Consider the following 17,683-nt stretch of genomic DNA (forward strand, 5'->3'; position numbering starts at 1 on the left):
CATCCGACCATAGAGGGAGAGAAGAATGCGCGCATTAGCATTACAGAGCCAGTTCTGATTATTACCACAGACAGGACAGTGATACTGCGTAACTTTCACGCAGGGGCATGGCCAGAGATAACCACACAAGCATGCGTGCGCTAATGTAGACCTATGTGTTGTAAACATAAAACACACACACCTACAGACAAGTCCTTTTAAAAAATAAAATACATAAAAATAGCTCGGCGGCATGAAAACAAATATTCACTGCAAGACAAGGTGCCCTAGAATCGCCATCAGTTTTTAATATCTGTATGGACTTTGTTGTCAGGATTGCACAGCATGAGATATCAAAACTGTACCCAGATACAGGCTTCAAGTTCAGATATTTCATTCCAAATGAGGTATCCACAAGAGAAATGCGTACGAAAGCACAAGCATCAGGAGAGGGTTGCATAACAGAGATTCTATACGCAGATGATCAGGCCATACTCGCTGGATCCATCGAGGAGCTTCAGAATATTCTTCAGTTGTATGATAAGACCTACACCCACTTTGGTTTACAAATATCATATGTCAAAACAGAAACAATGGCTTTTAACGTCAATGAGGATATCAAATGTAAACCAAGTATCATTTCCCTTGGCGGCACTAATATTAAAAACGTCCGCACCTTTAAATATCTTGGTTATAATGTCAGCAACTGTGATGAATCCTCACACTTCCTGCATGCTAGGATAAGTGCTGCATTCATGAAATGGAATGAACTGAAACACGTTCTAACCGACCACCAAATACTACTAAAAACCCGTATAAAGTTCCTCGTGGCATGCGTTCGATCTCGTCTCCTGTATAGCACACAGGCATGGCAACTATCATCCAGTGAAATTCACAAAATTGAGGTAGTGTGGCACGGCTTCCTAAGGAAAATGATTAAAGGTGGATATAAACGAAAGCAATGCCCCTGACCAAAACAATGCCCCTGACCAAAAGAACACTACAAATGAAGATATAGACTGGAGCTACAAGATGTCCAATGCTGACCTCCGGAAACTGCCAGGAACCCAGGGTATAAAACTATCCTGCTACATACAACAACTAAAATATATTGCTCATGTTTGCCGGATGGGCAATAACCAAGTGCAAAAGCAGCTCCTGTTTGACAAAAATGGTTACAAATGGACGAAATGGGAAAATCTGCTGGGCATAGACACCCAACAGATAAGACGTATGATGATGGACAAATCAAACTTTGAGCAACTGCTGCAACTGCTACAGCAGAAGCACCCCTAGAGAGTTTAACTTTTGACAGGGGAACATGATGATGATGATGAAGGTACTTGGCTCGGCGGCCACATGAAACGTAAACACCATGGACAGCGGCCAAACTCATAACTCTACAGACCGAAATACACGAAACCAAGTCCTACTAGGGTCTGTTTTACCAATCTATGTTCAAGCATCATGCAAGTCTTCCTTCTCCTTGAATGAGACCGTGCATTCAACTGCCTTTTTGACATGACTGCATCGAAATACCACTCAACAATATTTCACGCACTCCATCAAGAAAAAAGTTAAACATGATGAATACGGGCATACTGTTTTGAGCGTACGATTTTTTAAAAAGAAACTAGCTACATCAAAGTCCTTCAATAAACCCATCCTTTAGCGCAAATGAGCTTAACCTAGTTCAAAGCATGACGCTAGCAGTAGCTGCATAAGGCAAAATCATGTGGGCCTTTCATCAACAACAAGCCACGGCGGGCAAACATTAATAATCAAGCGTCCTTACCTTAAAACATTGTCTTGACCACAGAACTTCTCAAGTATTTCACTTAAATCCACACGGGTTAACAACACACCCAACACAGCTAGCGAGAAATGTGGATCTGCGCTAGCTTTGTATTGCTATTCCCCTCAGTATGCTTACTCTGTCTGCTGCCCGAACTGTCAACATTATAGCCTACAATCTTTTCATCAATTTCTTCAGTAGATGCCGTTTTAGACATTTTATTATCCCATCAAAATATGCTATTATACTAACAGGATTATAACTCAAATCACACGACACGTATCCAAATCACAACTGATTTATTTTACTGTTGGACAGATCATAGCATATCTAGCCTAGCTGCACATAGCCTAGCTGCTGGTAGGCTGATAACTGATAAGTAGCTGATATTCTGAACAGACTGGTGATCCTTACCTTAAAAAGTCTGTGACTTTAGGCAACGATTCTATCATTACCTGCATCTCTCTCTTTTTTTCCTTTTATGCGCCCTGCTAACATGTGAACGCTTCATCTTTCAAAGTCTCTAAATTTGTGTCTCTGTAGTCTGCAGTCTTTGGCGCGCTTTCGTGCGTGACGTTACATTTTGTTACATTTTATTCTGGTCCAGTTGTGGGTGTTCGTTTCGCGAACCACATCCACCATGTCTCTTACAGCAAGCTACTGTGCGCTCATTTATTTCTAACCTTATTTCTATCCGTACATTAATGTAGGCCCACGATTCCGACAGTTTATTATTTTATTAATATTACAAGGCCCCTGATTGGCTGTGGCCCAGGGGCTTGAGCCCCCCGAAGCCCCCCCCCTTAAAGCGCCGGTGCATGTCCGCCATCGTCTGTGTGAGACTCGCGCGCGCGCGACAACTGTCCTTCCCGTGATTCATTTCCAGAACGCATTTCCCCTTCTCCGTTTTAGCCTTTTTTTTTAATTTTTATTTTTTTTTTACTCAGTAACGGTTGTGATGTAAAATGTACCGAAGTACACTACTTAAAAGAAAACATACTTAAGTAAAAGTAAAAGTACACTCTTTAAAAATTACTTGAAAAAGTATAAGTACACAAAAAAGCTACTCATGTACAGTAACGCGAGTAATGTAATTCGTTACTTTCCACCTCTGATAGAAATAATGAGTTGTAGGAATTTCATTCTAAATAGTGATGTTGGTTTTGAAATCACTGCGAAATCCTTGGGGATCTGACAAGTTGACCTGAATCCACTCAGTGTTTTCATGAATCTTGTTTCTTTTGTTTTCAAAACATTTTGCTATAAATCCCTAAACCACACTGTAGTTTATAGGAATAAAAAGAATAATGTACATGTGAGTTTGGAGAAATTTATCTTTTCGTGATAAAATTGAAATTGAAACACATCAAAGTCCATCATCTGCTGCAGGTTTCTCATCTGAATGGAAGCTCCGCTATTCGGGAGGAGCTCATTTTATATTTTATTTAACCGGCCCCTGTCCGATGTGTATTCCCTGCGCCTCCCCGGGGCCTGTTTCGGCCCTTAAATCATCTTCAGTGTTTGAAGAAGCGCGCTCAAAAAAGATATGAATAAATAAATCCCCAGTTTAGACTGTGCCATTGTTTGGTTCACGCAGAGATGATTACATCACCACTCCAGGCTGATTAAGACGCATTGTGATTGGTCAAAAGTTTGGAGCTCGTGTGGTCATTATGTGTCATCGATTTTTATTGGTCACAAGCACGCACTCGTTACACACTGGCTTCCCAAAGTCCCTTCACTGGGCTTGGATTTCAGCAAACGGAGGGATTTCTATAAAAGAGGACTTATGATAATGACACATATTCATCACCGTGACGACTGCTAGTAATTTTCTCTTCGTCACTGACGGATTATGTTTGTCAGTGACAAGTGTGACGAGCGCCAGCAGGAACCCTGGCCATTATAGCGGAGCGCCGGCCTGCACAAGCAGAGCCCCATAGGAATAGAGTCTCGTCTTCTTCCACTTATCCGGGGCCAGGTCGCAGAGGCAGCAGTCTGAGCATGGAAGCCCAAACTTCCCTTTCCACAGACACCTCAGCCAGCTCCTCAGGAAGAACACCAAAGCGTTCCCAGGCCAGCCGAGAGACATAGTCCCTCCAGCGTGTCCTGGGTCTTCCCCGGGGCCTCCTCCTGGGGGGACATGCCTGGAACACCTCCCCAGGGAGGCGTCCAGGAGGCATCCGAAAAAGATGCCCGAGTCACCTCAGCTGATTCCTCTCGATGTGGAGGAGCAGCAGCTCTACTCTGAGCTCCTCCCGAGTGACTGTACTTCTCACCCTATCTCTAAGGGAGCGCCCAGCCACCCTGCGAATAGAGTGTGGATACACAAAGAAACCCATCAAGTTGTTTTCTGATGGTTTCGATCCTGTGCGCGCCTCCACCATACCAGTGTTGGTAATTGCCAGTCCTGCACACCGCCTAGTGGCCAGTGTTGGTAATTGCCAGTCATACACACCGCCTAGGGCGGCACGGTGGTGTAGTGGTTAGCGCTGTCGCCTCACAGCAAGAAGGTCCTGGGTTCGAGCCCCGTGGCCGGCGAGGGCCTTTCTGTGCGGAGTTTGCATGTTCTCCCCGTGTCCGCCTGGGTTCCCTCCAGGTGCTCCGGTTTCCCCCACAGTCCAAAGACATGCAGGTTAGGTTAACTGGTGACTCTAAATTGAGCGTAGGTGTGAATGTGAGTGTGAATGATTGTCTGTCTATGTGTCAGCCCTGTGATGACCTGGCGACTTGTCCAGGGTGTACCCCGCCTTTCGCCCGTAGTCAGCTGGGATAGGCTCCAGTTTGCCTGCGACCCTGTAGAAGGATAAAGCGGCTAGAGATAATGAGATGAGATGAGACACACCGCCTAGTGGCCAGTGTTGGTAATTACCAGTCATACACACCGCCTAGTGGCCAGTGTTGATAATTGCCAGTCCTACACACCGCCTAGTGGCCAATGTTGGTAATTGCCAGTCCTACACACCGCCTAGTGGCCAGTGTTGATAATTGCCAGTCCTACACACCGTCTAGTGGCCAGTGTTGGTAATTACCAGTCATACACACCGCCTAGTGGCCAGTGTTGATAATTGCCAGTCCTACACACCGCCTAGTGGCCAGTGTTGGTAATTACCAGTCATACACACCGCCTAGTGGCCAGTGTTGGTAATTGCCAGTCCTACACACCACCTAGTGGCCAGTGTTGGTAATTGCCAGTCCTACACACCACCTAGTGGCCAGTGTTGGTAATTGCCAGTTCTACACACCGCCTAGTGGCCAGTGTTGATAATTGTCAGTCCTACACACTGTCTAGTGGCCAGTGTTGGTAATTACCAGTCATACACACTGCCTAGTGGCCAGTGTTGGTAATTGCCAGTCCTACACACCGCCTAGTGGCCAGTGTTGATAATTGCCAGTCCTACACACTGTCTAGTGGCCAGTATTAGTAATTACCAGTCATACACACCACCGAGTGGCCAGTGTTGGTAATTGCCAGTCCTACACACCGCCTAGTGGCCAGTGTTGGTAATTGCCAGTCCTACACACCGCCTAGTGGCCAGTGTTGATAATTGCCAGTCCTACACACCGTCTAGTGGCCAGTATTAGTAATTACCAGTCATACACATGCCTAGTGGCCAGTGTTAGCCGGTAAAGAAATAAAACAAAAGAGGCTGCCTATGATATAAGAAAATTCTTCAACCCAGAAACAGATGGGAGCTCCGCTTTTAGGCAGTGCCTAAATCTATATATTATTTTAATATCTAGCAATTAAATAATTTACACACACACACACACACACACACACACACACACACAGTTTCCTCTGATTAATACTCATCAGGCTTGTAGTACTCGAGTCCGACTCGTGCCCTAATTTTGAGGACTTGTGACTCGACTTGGACTTGAGCACTGATGACTCGGACTTGGACTCATGCATTAACTGCATTCGGACTCGGAAATTGGAGACAAGGACTCTGATTTTTTTTATTTTTTGTAACATGCCATAATAATTTGGCATAAGATATTTATATCTACGTTAATTTTTGTACTAATTTCATGCAAGAGACTCTCAGGCGTGCTCCGGACAGTGCGCACACCAGGCAGACTCTCGCATGCACACCATAAATGACTCGCACCTGCACAGGATTAAGGCGCAATCAGCATGCCGTTATAAAAACTGAAAACACACTTTGCAAAGTATTGAGTTGCATTGCTGACACATTACCGAGTCTTATTTCCTTGTTTGGGTTCCTGATCCTTGATTTCCTGTTTCTTGTTTTTGATTCTGCCGAGTCTATGATAGGTTGAGCAAGGCACAAACGGGCTATCACCTCATCTCATCTCATTATCTGTAGCTGCTTTATCCTGTTCTACAGGGTCGCAGGCAAGCTGGAGCCTATCCCAGCTGACTATGGGCAAAAGGCGGGGTACACCCTGGACAAGTAGCCAGGACCTATCACCTGTTTCACTGTTTTACAATTTTGTCTGCCATTCTGGGGTAGGTTTCCTGATAACGTTGCCCTTTAGGGCTAAATAGAGAGTTGAGAGACTCTTCAGCAATGAACATTGTCTCTGTACGTGGTTTTCCTGAACTCACTCATCAGAAGGAGTCTGAAGAGCTTCTTTGCAGCGCGCGTCCCTGATATAGACATTAGTAGTTGCTAAATCCAGTTGATGAGGTCACATGGTGTTTTTTTTACTAAAAATAATGAAATATAAAGTGTTTAAAATATGTTAAAATATTGTATTGTCATGAAGCATTACATATATAATGTAATTAATAATTGAAACCATTTTACATTTTTGGCCAATTTTTTTTTATTCCAAGCATGTTTTTTTAATTAAATGAATAAATGTTCAAATGAAAGAATGAGCAAATAATTAACTAAATAACTATGTAAATGTGCTTTGTCTGTCCGTTCATTTCACTGTTACTCAAACATACAGTCAGGATTATTTCAGCTGTTATCCACAATGCCAAGCTGGCAATGTTCTCCCTTATATACCGTATGTGCACACAGAGAGAGAGAGAGAGAGAGAGAGAGAGAGAGGAGTTTGTACCTAAGGAGGTTGAATTCACCTCCTTATATATAATATAAAAGATAAAAGTTTATTAATCCTGAGGGAAATTCTTGTGCCAGAAGTTGCTCTGTAACAGTACAATATACAATATACAATATAGTACAAGTTACAGTACAACAATACAGCTGGAGGGGGGAAAAGTAGGTAATAAGAACTGCAAGAAATAAACGCCTAAAAAACAGTGTCTAATAGAACAATACTATAAGTGACATAAGGGAATGGAAAAAGCAAAATCAGTGCCTTGATGGTTAGCATTCTAACAGTAGAATTAAAGGGAAGTTATGTAATAAACTAACCTAATTGTGAAAGTAAATATTGCACAGATGTTGGGGGAAAATACACACACACACACACACACACAGTGGTGCTTGAAAGTTTGTGAACCCTTTAGAATTTTCTATATTTCTGCATAACTATGACCTAAAACAACATCAGATTTTTACACAAGTCCTAAAAGTAGATAAAGAGTACTAGATCCCTTACCTACACGTCTATTCAAACAGATAATACCTGAAGTAATTGAACCGCTTCTAAAAATAATAAATTCTTCTCTCTGGATCGGCTATGTACCCAAATCCTTTAAACTAGCAGTTATCAAACCCCTGATTAAAAAACCTGACCTTGATCCCTGTCAACTGTCCAATTATCGGCCAATATCAAACCTCCCCTTTATCTCCAAGATCCTTGAAAAAGCTGTGGCACAGCAGTTATGCTCATATTTACATAGGAATAACATCCATGAAATGTATCAGTCAGGATTTAGACCTCATCATAGCACAGAGACAGCACTGGTTAAAGTAGTAAACGACCTGCTGTTGGGTCTGATCAGGGCTGTGTCTCGCTGCTTGTGTTGCTTGACCTTAGTGCAGCATTTGATACCATTGATCATTCCATTCTTCTGGATAGACTAGAAAATGTTGTGGGAGTTAAGGGAACTGCTCTCTCCTGGCTCAGCTCTTATTTAACTGATCGCTTTCAGTATGTTGATGTAAATGGTGATTTTTCTAGACGTACCGAGGTAAAGTTTGGTGTTCCACAAGGTTCTGTCTTGGGTCCACTGCTTTTTTCTTTATATATGTTCCCTCTGGGTGATGTTATTTGTAAACATTGTATTAGTTTCCACTGTTATGCTGATGACACACAGTTGTAAGTTTCTGCAAAACCTGATGAGAGACACCAGCTTAATAGAACTGAGGAACGTGTGAAGGATATTAGATACTGGATGTTCAGCAAAAAATTTGTCTACATGAGAGCACAGTATTAAGAGGGACAAGTAATCCACACATACTTTCTCTGGACTATTTAAACACAGTTGTCATTATTATTATTATTATTATTATTATTATTATTATTATTATTAATGAAGGACTAATAGTGGAGTGAAAGTGAATTCTGGATGTGTTTGAGGAGTTCTACCAGCAGGGGGAGACACCACCTCTGTAATGGACACTTTAAAAACACTACATCCAGACCACCTAACATGTAAGTAGGAATTATGGTAAAGTGTTTACTGTGACCATGGGGCTCAATGGTGAAGAGTTTGGACCGCTCTTCAGAAGATCATGAGTTCAATCTCAGCACCTCCAAGCTACTACTGTTGGATCATTGAGTGAATTCTTTAATCCTCAACTGCTCATCTGTAACAAGTCTTAATTATACCGTACATCTCTGAGCAAACTTACATTTAATTCAGTGTTACAAAGAAGAACCAATTCCACAATAATTAAAGATTTATTCTTCCCCAAAACTATTCATGTCTAAGACTTCTTTTCTTCTGTGTGTAATCTGATCTTTAATCTTCACTGTACTTCAGGTGTATTAAAGCAGCAGTGTGAAGGAAATTTTTCAGTGTGAATGGTTTGAACCTTTTAGTTATCCCACTATCATCAGCCTCAGAGACGCAGTGCTCCACGGGCAGCAAGTCGACTCAGTCCTCTCGGATTTGTGCTTAACATAGAGCAAAATTAATTTCACCAACTTGTATTTCCTTCATTACGTCAGTAGGTGTGTTAAAACTAGTGCTGATGACAGGATAGCAAACAAAACCCTAAAATATCATGTACACTTCATTTAAATGTGGCTGTTTGAATGAGTAACATTTCAAAAGAGTATCACACAAAAAGTGTTTCTGAAGTTAGAGCCATGTTCGTAATATTCATTTGTAAATAAGTAAATTTAAAACAGAGGAGGAGATTATGAGTTTCTCTCATGTTTGTGGACTCCTACTTAAATGGCAGCACGACACAATCTATGATGTGTTTAAATAATAAGGATTCCGTCATGAACACATGTCCAACAGGAGGAATTCTGAACCTTATGATTAGCCTTGAGATGGAATGTGTACAAAACCTTTGTTACTTTCAGCTTCAATCCAATGCAGTGTTAGATTTGTACGAGTCTTGATGCTGTACATGAAAATGAAACTCAGCAGTGTTTTACAGCTTTCCAAACCTGTCCTGATGCAGCAGTTGAAGCCATATCCATGGCAACCATACAGGCTGATGACCGCCTTTGTTTTCCATTCCAGCTGAATGTGATTGGTGTTTGTTTCCATCCGCTTTGATTAGCTTAAATTATTCCTGAAAGGAAAGTAGGGAAATTAGGACAGGTGGTTTACATAAGTCATTACAACTGGTACAGGTATTCGAGCTGGATTACTGGATGGAAACGTCACGAAAACTATAAAGCCACAGCAGTGACTGTTGTCCTTCTTCACATTCTAGGTACTTTTCATCTTTCTGCTTCAAAACTTAATTTATTTCCAACATTTAATAAGGGGTAGATTTTTTATACAGCCCAGTGATTTATTCAGGTCATTCCTTATTTTTAGATTAATATTCACTAATTTATAATTATAGTTTATAATTGTAGAAATTTAATTATGTTGATATTGACATCTGAAGTAATTATAGTAAATTTTACAGGAGCCACTGTTTTGGTCAGAAGTCCTGAGGGAACTGTAATGAAGCAGCATCTGTTTATACTCCTGATTCTCACAGGTAGGGTTTATCAGAGACCTGGTGCATTAAACAAATATTTTAACTTAAACATGTAAAAACACCTAATTTCTTGTCTATTGAATGGCAATGTACTTGACAGTTTCATGAACATCCTTACCAGACCACTCAGTCAGTGTGAGTGCTGGTTTAAAATACTTATGTGGTGGTGAGTTCCACCTGCTTTACAGAAAGGAGTCTTTGGTAGCTTTTGTTCAGCTACACTGCTGGTCCAACTGTACAATCCTGGACACGTCGAGCAGCAGGAATTATAATATCAGAACTTTAAATGTGCATTTTATATAAAATTGCCTCTAAAGTAGTTCAGATCTCACTGTTGGGAGATAGTTACAGAGTTGGGCTCTTTAGGGCATTTTAAGAAAAAGTGGGGAAAAAACCTTCCACACTGGCAAATATCATATAGTAAAAATATCCCAAGGAAGTTTATTTCTGGTGACTTGTCCAGGGTGTACCCCACCTTTCACCCACAGTCAGCTGGGATAGGCTCCAGCTTGCCTGCGACCCTGTAGAACAGGATAAAGCGGCTAGAGATAATGAGATGAGATTAAATTACTGTATTTAATACTGTATTTAAAAAATGTTTTTAAAAATACATACCTTCTCCACAGGAGTCGTGCTCCGCCTCCAGGCTGTTAGGCGTAAGTACTTTCTGATCCTGCAGGAGAAAACATGGACTGGTGCCCAGGCTTACTGCAGAGCCAACTATGATGACCTGGCTACCATTGAAGGTTGGGCTGACCTTACTGAAATCCAATCTGAAGCAGAGAAGCAACAGTTCAGTTCTTACGCTTGGATTGGATTATACACGAACACTAGCGCCTGGCGTTGGTCCCTGGGAAACCAGTCACTGGGATATATGATGGACTGGTATCGAAAAGTGCCTTGGCAAGAGCCGAACAACGCAAACGGAAATGAAGAGTGCTGTGCTTTCTGTCCAGAGGGATGGTTTGATCGATCGTGTTGGGAAGAATTTGCCTTCGTGTGCTTTGATGGTGAGGAAGATTTTACTCTCATTTTATGTCTTGTCAGAAGAAAAGGTTGTACCACAGCGGGATCATTAATCCTCAGTGCCACAAAGTTTTATAAACTTTTCGTGACATTTTGTGCACGTGGGAAACAGTGGACTGCTGACCTGTGCAAATTCACCAATGTCTGAAAACCACACAGTTCTTTTTAAACACAATTATCAAGAACAAAGATGTTTGGGGGGGTTCCCCACAAAAAATTAACAAAATGCATTTGTGTAAGTAAAGTGTGAGTATAAGACACACCTTTTACTACTACTGCTGACTTTACACAGGTTCTGTGCTCCAGCCATCCATTTGAACCTCATTACTGAAAAACGTTACAGTTTTATCCTGCAATCTGTTTGCCTTTCTCATATGGATCCCAACATGATCCAAAATTCCAGAAGTGTTAATTGTGTATTTTTTCATTCTCACAGAGAGAAACATTGGCACTGAGAAGTACGTTTACTATTCCACTCTTCTGTCATGGAGCAATGCTCAGCGCTACTGTAGGCAGCATCACACAGACCTGACCAGCTCGAGAGACGCAACTGAGAACTCGCTCATCATGGGAAAAATTCCTCAGGTTAATGTTTTCAATTGGTTCGGCCTGTTCAGAAACAGCTGGATGTGGTCAGATGGAACCAAATCAACCTTCATCGTTTGGGCAGAGGATCAACCCATCGGGAATGAAAACTGTGTGAACATATATAACAGTGAGGCCTTTAATTCTCCGTGCTCAGATGTTAAACCTTTTTTCTGTCACTCAGGTGATTTACAGCTGTATTTCATATCATATTCTGACAAATTTATCTTTGTTTTCCTTTTAGAAAGTAATGTTAATTGTATGTGTACGTGTGTGCATTTCTGTAGTTCTGCATCGAAGAAAACAGAAAATCATCAGGTTGAAGGTTCGATCCAATCAGGATATGAATCATCCTGCAGTAATGTTGGCCGCCTTGGAGACGGTGAGTTTCATCCTTCACAATGATCCTGTTCTTCAGTCTTCATCAAGCTGTGACAGCTACACACTGTATTATAATTATAACCTGATTTCCTGTCACGTTTCTACAAATCTCACTGGAGATTAGTGTCTGTTCTGTATAATTTAGCAATAGAAGTTTTAATCTGTTCTTCAGATCCAGCAGAAAATGAAGGATCATGGGATGGCCATAAACACCACGCTGAAATGGAGAGTGAAATCAGATGGAATGGTGTTTCACAAGGAGAAGAAAATACAACATTAGGAGAAAAGGCAGCATAAACATGTGACCTCCAAGTCTTTAACTATGAAATCGCGCTCTCCTGCAGTGCATTAGACACGTTAGTGAAAGTGATGAGTTCAAAATGTAGGTCATTATTAAAGGAATGTTTTAGTGAAAAATCTCATTCAAATTATTTTCCCTAATGTACTCAATCAGCTACGACATCGTCGGTGCCTCAGCAATTTAAAAATTTCACACTGCAACACTTATTGATGGCTCTCTACGTCCAATTACGAGCAGTTTAGAAATGTAAAAGTGCACTGATTACAGGGTGTGAGCCTGAGAGTGTGAGGCAATATCTCAAAATCTTCACAACTCTGAGACTGTGAGGGTTTTTAAGCTTTACCTAATTAACAACCGTCTATATTTAATCAGTCAATTTTTAAAGCCATTTATTGTCAGAGGTGTCAACAGATTGTAAAAACAGCTTGTAAAAACAAATAAAGAAATATAACAGAAAATTTTAGTCATGTCTGAACACACGTGAGAAATTTATAGAGTCGTGTTGGGGATGTTTACTAGTATGAAAACCGTACAGGAATGACTTTCACAAAACAATCACAAAGGTAAGATCATCTTAACAGAGAGAGAGAGAGAGTCCTCTACAATTTTTTTTCATTCAAGTCTGATTTATGTTGCACTTAAGGTTTTCACTCAACTCACCTTTATACAATTGAGCAAAGACTTAATAGTATGCAATTCTTAGTAAAACTGGTGAATGTGACCATTTTGAGGACAAACCTATTTGTTTTTTCTTCTAACTAAATGCATTTCCCTTTCAAATAGAATCAGAAAATCACACCAGTAACCAAATGAGCAGCTCAGATGTAAATGTAATCAAATAAACTACTTGCTCAGTCTCAAAACTCTAATAACATCATCACTTCATCTTTCTGTTTATAAATGTAGAATATAAAGTATATCTGTTTAATGCACTGTAAAATAGCTGTAAGTCTATAACATGTGTATGTAGTTATTTTTCCTCCCATCTTGAAATGCTATTGGAATTTGATAAGTTGAAAAGTTAACTTTTGTAATTAACACATCGTGTAAAATCAGTATCAAAAACAGACAAAGAACAAATAAAAGTAGTGGAGACAATTAGATATTGAGGTAATTGTGATTTGTTTAAACAGAAATAGTATCGAATTTTAGTGGTGCACAAATGTGAACAAAGCCTTAAAACTTCAGATATTGAAGTCAGCTGTATTAATGTGAATACAGTTTACACCATACAGGTAATTTGGCCAATATAATTGGCACTAATGGGGAAAAAAAACACTTGAATACATTTCCCATTATTCAAATGCCCCTGTAGTGACAGGACTAATTTGTTTGTGCAGTGAGAAAAGAGACCAAAGTGTGCAGCTGCAGTTTCAAAATAACAAAAAAACCACAATTGAAGCTATTTGCAATTATTCTAACACATTTATTGGAATATACTGCGTACAGTACATGGTCACAAACCTCAGCCTTTAAATCAGTGGCCGTTCAGGTCACCTTGTAGTGTACGTGAACTGACTGTAGTGCCTCATTGTTCAGCAACATGTACCATTAGCCTTCAACCTCATCCATCTGTGGTGTTTTAAATACTGTGAACACTTTAGACACTTTTGTCAACACTCCTACCTTGTAGTCAGTCAGTTCAACACTGATGATTTACTTGCACCGCATACACAGATGGGTGCCAATACTTTGTTCAGCATAACAAATGGGCTACCATCAGCAACTGTACACCATCACAGTGACCTTTATAAAGGTGGAGCTCATAATTCACTGGCAAATAAACTTGCATCAAAGGAATAATCATGTCTTTAATTGATATGTATTTTATTGATATTCCTGAGATCTGTATGAATCCATTATCATTTTTTTCTAAATAATGGCTTTCTGTAAACAACACGATCTTTTATGAAATTATAGTATAGTGCTTTAACATATCAAATCTACCATGGCATGTCAATCAAAAGACTCTTCTGTACATCACTTACAGTCAGAGAGTCACTGCATGGCAGGGCTTTGTTTCTTACCTGGAGGGTCGGTGACATCAGGTGATCCACATCTGCTCTCCAAAGACTCTCCACTGGTGTCCCACAAGGTGCAATGCCAATTCATCTTCTGTTCTAGCCCTGTACCTGCTCTCGCACAGCGAGGTCGTATCCCTTGTACCCTCTCTCTCAGTGAGGTCATACCCCTGTACCCTCTCTCTCAGTGAGGTCAGGTCAAGTTTATTTGTGTCATGCTTTTAACAACAAACATTGTCGCAAAGCAGCTTCACAGAAAATTAAAGACTTTAAACAGAGCTAATTTTATCCCTAATTTATCACCAATCACAAAGCCTGTGGCGATGGTAGCAAGGAAAAACTCCCTCAGATGACATGAAGAAGAAACCTCAAGAGGAACCAGACTCAAAAGGGAACCCACCCTCATCTGGGTGATAACAGATAGCGTGATTATAAATAACTCACTTCTATAACTGTGTCCTATAGTCACAAAGTACAACTGTGGAACCAGGAAATTCATTATAGTTTAACAGGAAGTCTGTTTTGTTGAAGTTATAAACTTTTCATTGATGGAAACTTGAGTGTAAAACTGTTCATGACAACTGCAGTCCTAAAGTTAGCAAGTTAACTGAAGTCTTCAGATATAAATGTATTACTGTAAGTGTCCAGAGTGTCTTCCAAGTACAACTTTCCATATGGGGCCGCCCTCCACAGGAGTGATGTAATGAGACTCCAGCCAGACATAGGGCATCAAGATGGATCAGGCAGGTCTGAGGAGCAGAAGAGGTTCAGCATCTCGATCTCTGGATCAACATGTAACTCAGAGGGACAGACAGAGTGAAGGGGGGGAGAGAGAGAGAGAGAGGTTGTTAGGTTTGCCCAGTGTCACCTAACGGTGAAGAACAGTGTACATTGTGCACTGAGTACAAGCAGGGACTCTGGCAAGATTAACTATGGCATCATAGCTAAAAGAATAGAATAGAATAGAATAGAATAGAATAGAATCTTTATTGTCATTGCACATCAGGTATACAATGAAATTGCAGTGCTTCTCTGGCCGGTGCATAATAAATATAAAAAGAAAACAGTAAAACATTAAAAGAAAACAGTAAAATAGGAATAAGAAAGGAGTAAAATAGGAATAAGAAAGGAATGCATATTTACATCATTTACACAATACACTAGCATACACTCTCTTTATGAGTTCAGGGACCTGATGGCCCAGGGAAAGAAACTGTTTTTAAGTCTGTTTGTCCTGCTTTTGAGGCACCTGTATCTCCTGCCAGAGGGCATGAGGGTGAACAGGTGCTGTCCTGGGTGTGAGGGGTCAGCAATGATTGCCCTCACTCTCCTGAGACACCGTGTGCTGGCGATGTCTTTTAATGAGGGTAGGGGACTGCCAATAATGTGTTGTGCAGTTTTAATGACCCTCTGCAGGTTCTTTCTTTCTGCCACAGAGCAGTTGGCATACCAAGCTGTAATGCAGTACATCAGGACGCTCTCGATGGTGCTGCGGTAAAAGGCCACTAACAGTTTCTCCTCCAGATGGTTCCTTCTGAGTATCCTTCGGAAGTGGAGTCGCTGTCGGGCCTTTTTCACCACCATGGATGTGTTAGCAGTCCAGGAGAGGTCCTCAGCTATGTGTGTCCCAAGGAACCTGAAGGAGGACACCCGCTGAACACAGTCCTCGTTGATGCTCAGTGGGGCTGGATCCCCCCTGTGTTTCCTGAAGTCAATCACCATCTACTTAATTTTGCTGGTGTTGAGCAGCAGGTTGTGTGCAGAACACCAACCTGCCAGCATGTTGACCTCGTCCCTGTACACAGTCTCGTCCCCTCTGCTGATGAGGCCAATGACCGTGGTGTCATCCGCAAATTTAATGATGGTATTGGAGGAGTGGATGGGTGTGTGGTCATGTGTATACAGGGAATACAGGAGAGGGCTCAGCACACAGCCCTGAGGTGAGCCTGTGCTGAGGGTCAGGGTGGAGGAGCAGGTGGTGCCTACCTTAACCGTTTGAGGGTGGTCAGTCAGGAAATCCTTGATCCAGGCACAGGTGGAGGGGGAAAGAGCGATGTTGGTCAGCTTCCCCCCCCCAAGATGTCAGGAATAATGGTGTTAAATGCCAAGCTGAAGTCTATGAACAGCATCCTGATGTAGCTCCCTGGCTGCTTGAGGTGGCTGAGTGCTGTGTGCAAAGCTGTAGCGATGGTGTCCTCCGTCGATCTGTTAGCTCTGTAGGTGAACTGATGTGGGTCCAGGTTTGAGGGGAGACAGTACTTGATGTGGTGAAGGATGAGCCTCTCAAAGCATTTCATGACTACTGATGTTAAGGCAATAGGTCTGTAGTCATTGGGACACTTTGGGGCAGGAGTCTTTGGGACAGGGATGATGGTAGCTGATTTCAGGCACTGGGGGATGGTAGCCTGTGACAGTGAGAGGTTGAACAACCTGGTCAGGACTCCCTCCAGCTGGTCAGCACAGGTGCAGAGTACTTTTTCGAGTACACCATCTGGTCCGGCTGCTTTCCTGGTGTTCACAGTCTTCAGCACCTGCCTCACCTGGTGTTCCTGGAGTGTGAGTGTGCTGTGACTGGAGGTCTGTAGTGGTCGTGCAGCTGTGTGTGGAGCCTCTGCTTTGAAGCGGGAGAAGAAAAAAAACTGTTTAATTCATCAGCCAGCAATGCATCAACGATGGTAGTGACGGGTGTGGAGCTTTTGTAGTTGGTGATGCTCTGTAAGCCCTGCCACACCAGCCGCGGGTTATTGTTGGCGAAATGGTCCTCCACTTTCCTCTTATAAGCAGCCTTAGCAGCTTTGATGCCTCTCCGCAGCTCTGCCCTCGCCACGCTGTACTGTTTTCTGTCACCTGACTTGAAGGCAGAGTTTCGGGTTCTCAGGAGTGTCCGGACATCCAAGGTCATCCATGGTTTTTGGTTGGGGTAGATCCGGATGCTCTTCTCCACAGTAACACTGTCAGTGCAGTTCTTTATGTAGAACAGAACAGTCTCTGTGTGCTCCTGTAGGTCAAGATGTTCAAATATGCTCCACTCAGTGCGCTCAAAGCAATCTTGAAGCTGGGAGAGTGCTCCTTCAGGCCAGGTTTTAATGTTCTTTGTGACAGGTTTGGATTTCTTCCTGAGGGAGGTGTATGCAGGGACCAGGAGCAGTGAGAGATGGTCTGACATGCCCAGGTGAGGGAGGGGTACTGCTCTGTAGGCTTGCTTCAGGATGGAATAAACATGGTCTAATGTGTTCTTCCCTCTGGTGGAGCACTGTACGTACTGTATGAAGTTAGGGAGCACAGTCTTAAGGCAAGCTTGGTTGAAGTCCCCAGCAACAATAAAAGCTCCCTCTGGATGGGCCTGCATTTGTTTAACAACGGTGTCCTACAGCTGAGAGAGCACTATGCTAATGTTAGCATCTGGTGGGATATACACAGCAGCAATAATCACCGTTGTCAGCTCTCTGGGCATGTAAAAGGGTCTACACTGCACAGTCATTACTTCCAGGTCAGGAGAGCAGTGTGTGTGTATGACCCTACTGTTTGTACACCA

Source organism: Neoarius graeffei, chromosome 24, assembly GCF_027579695.1.
Source record: "Neoarius graeffei isolate fNeoGra1 chromosome 24, fNeoGra1.pri, whole genome shotgun sequence".
Lineage (NCBI taxonomy): Eukaryota > Metazoa > Chordata > Actinopteri > Siluriformes > Ariidae > Neoarius > Neoarius graeffei.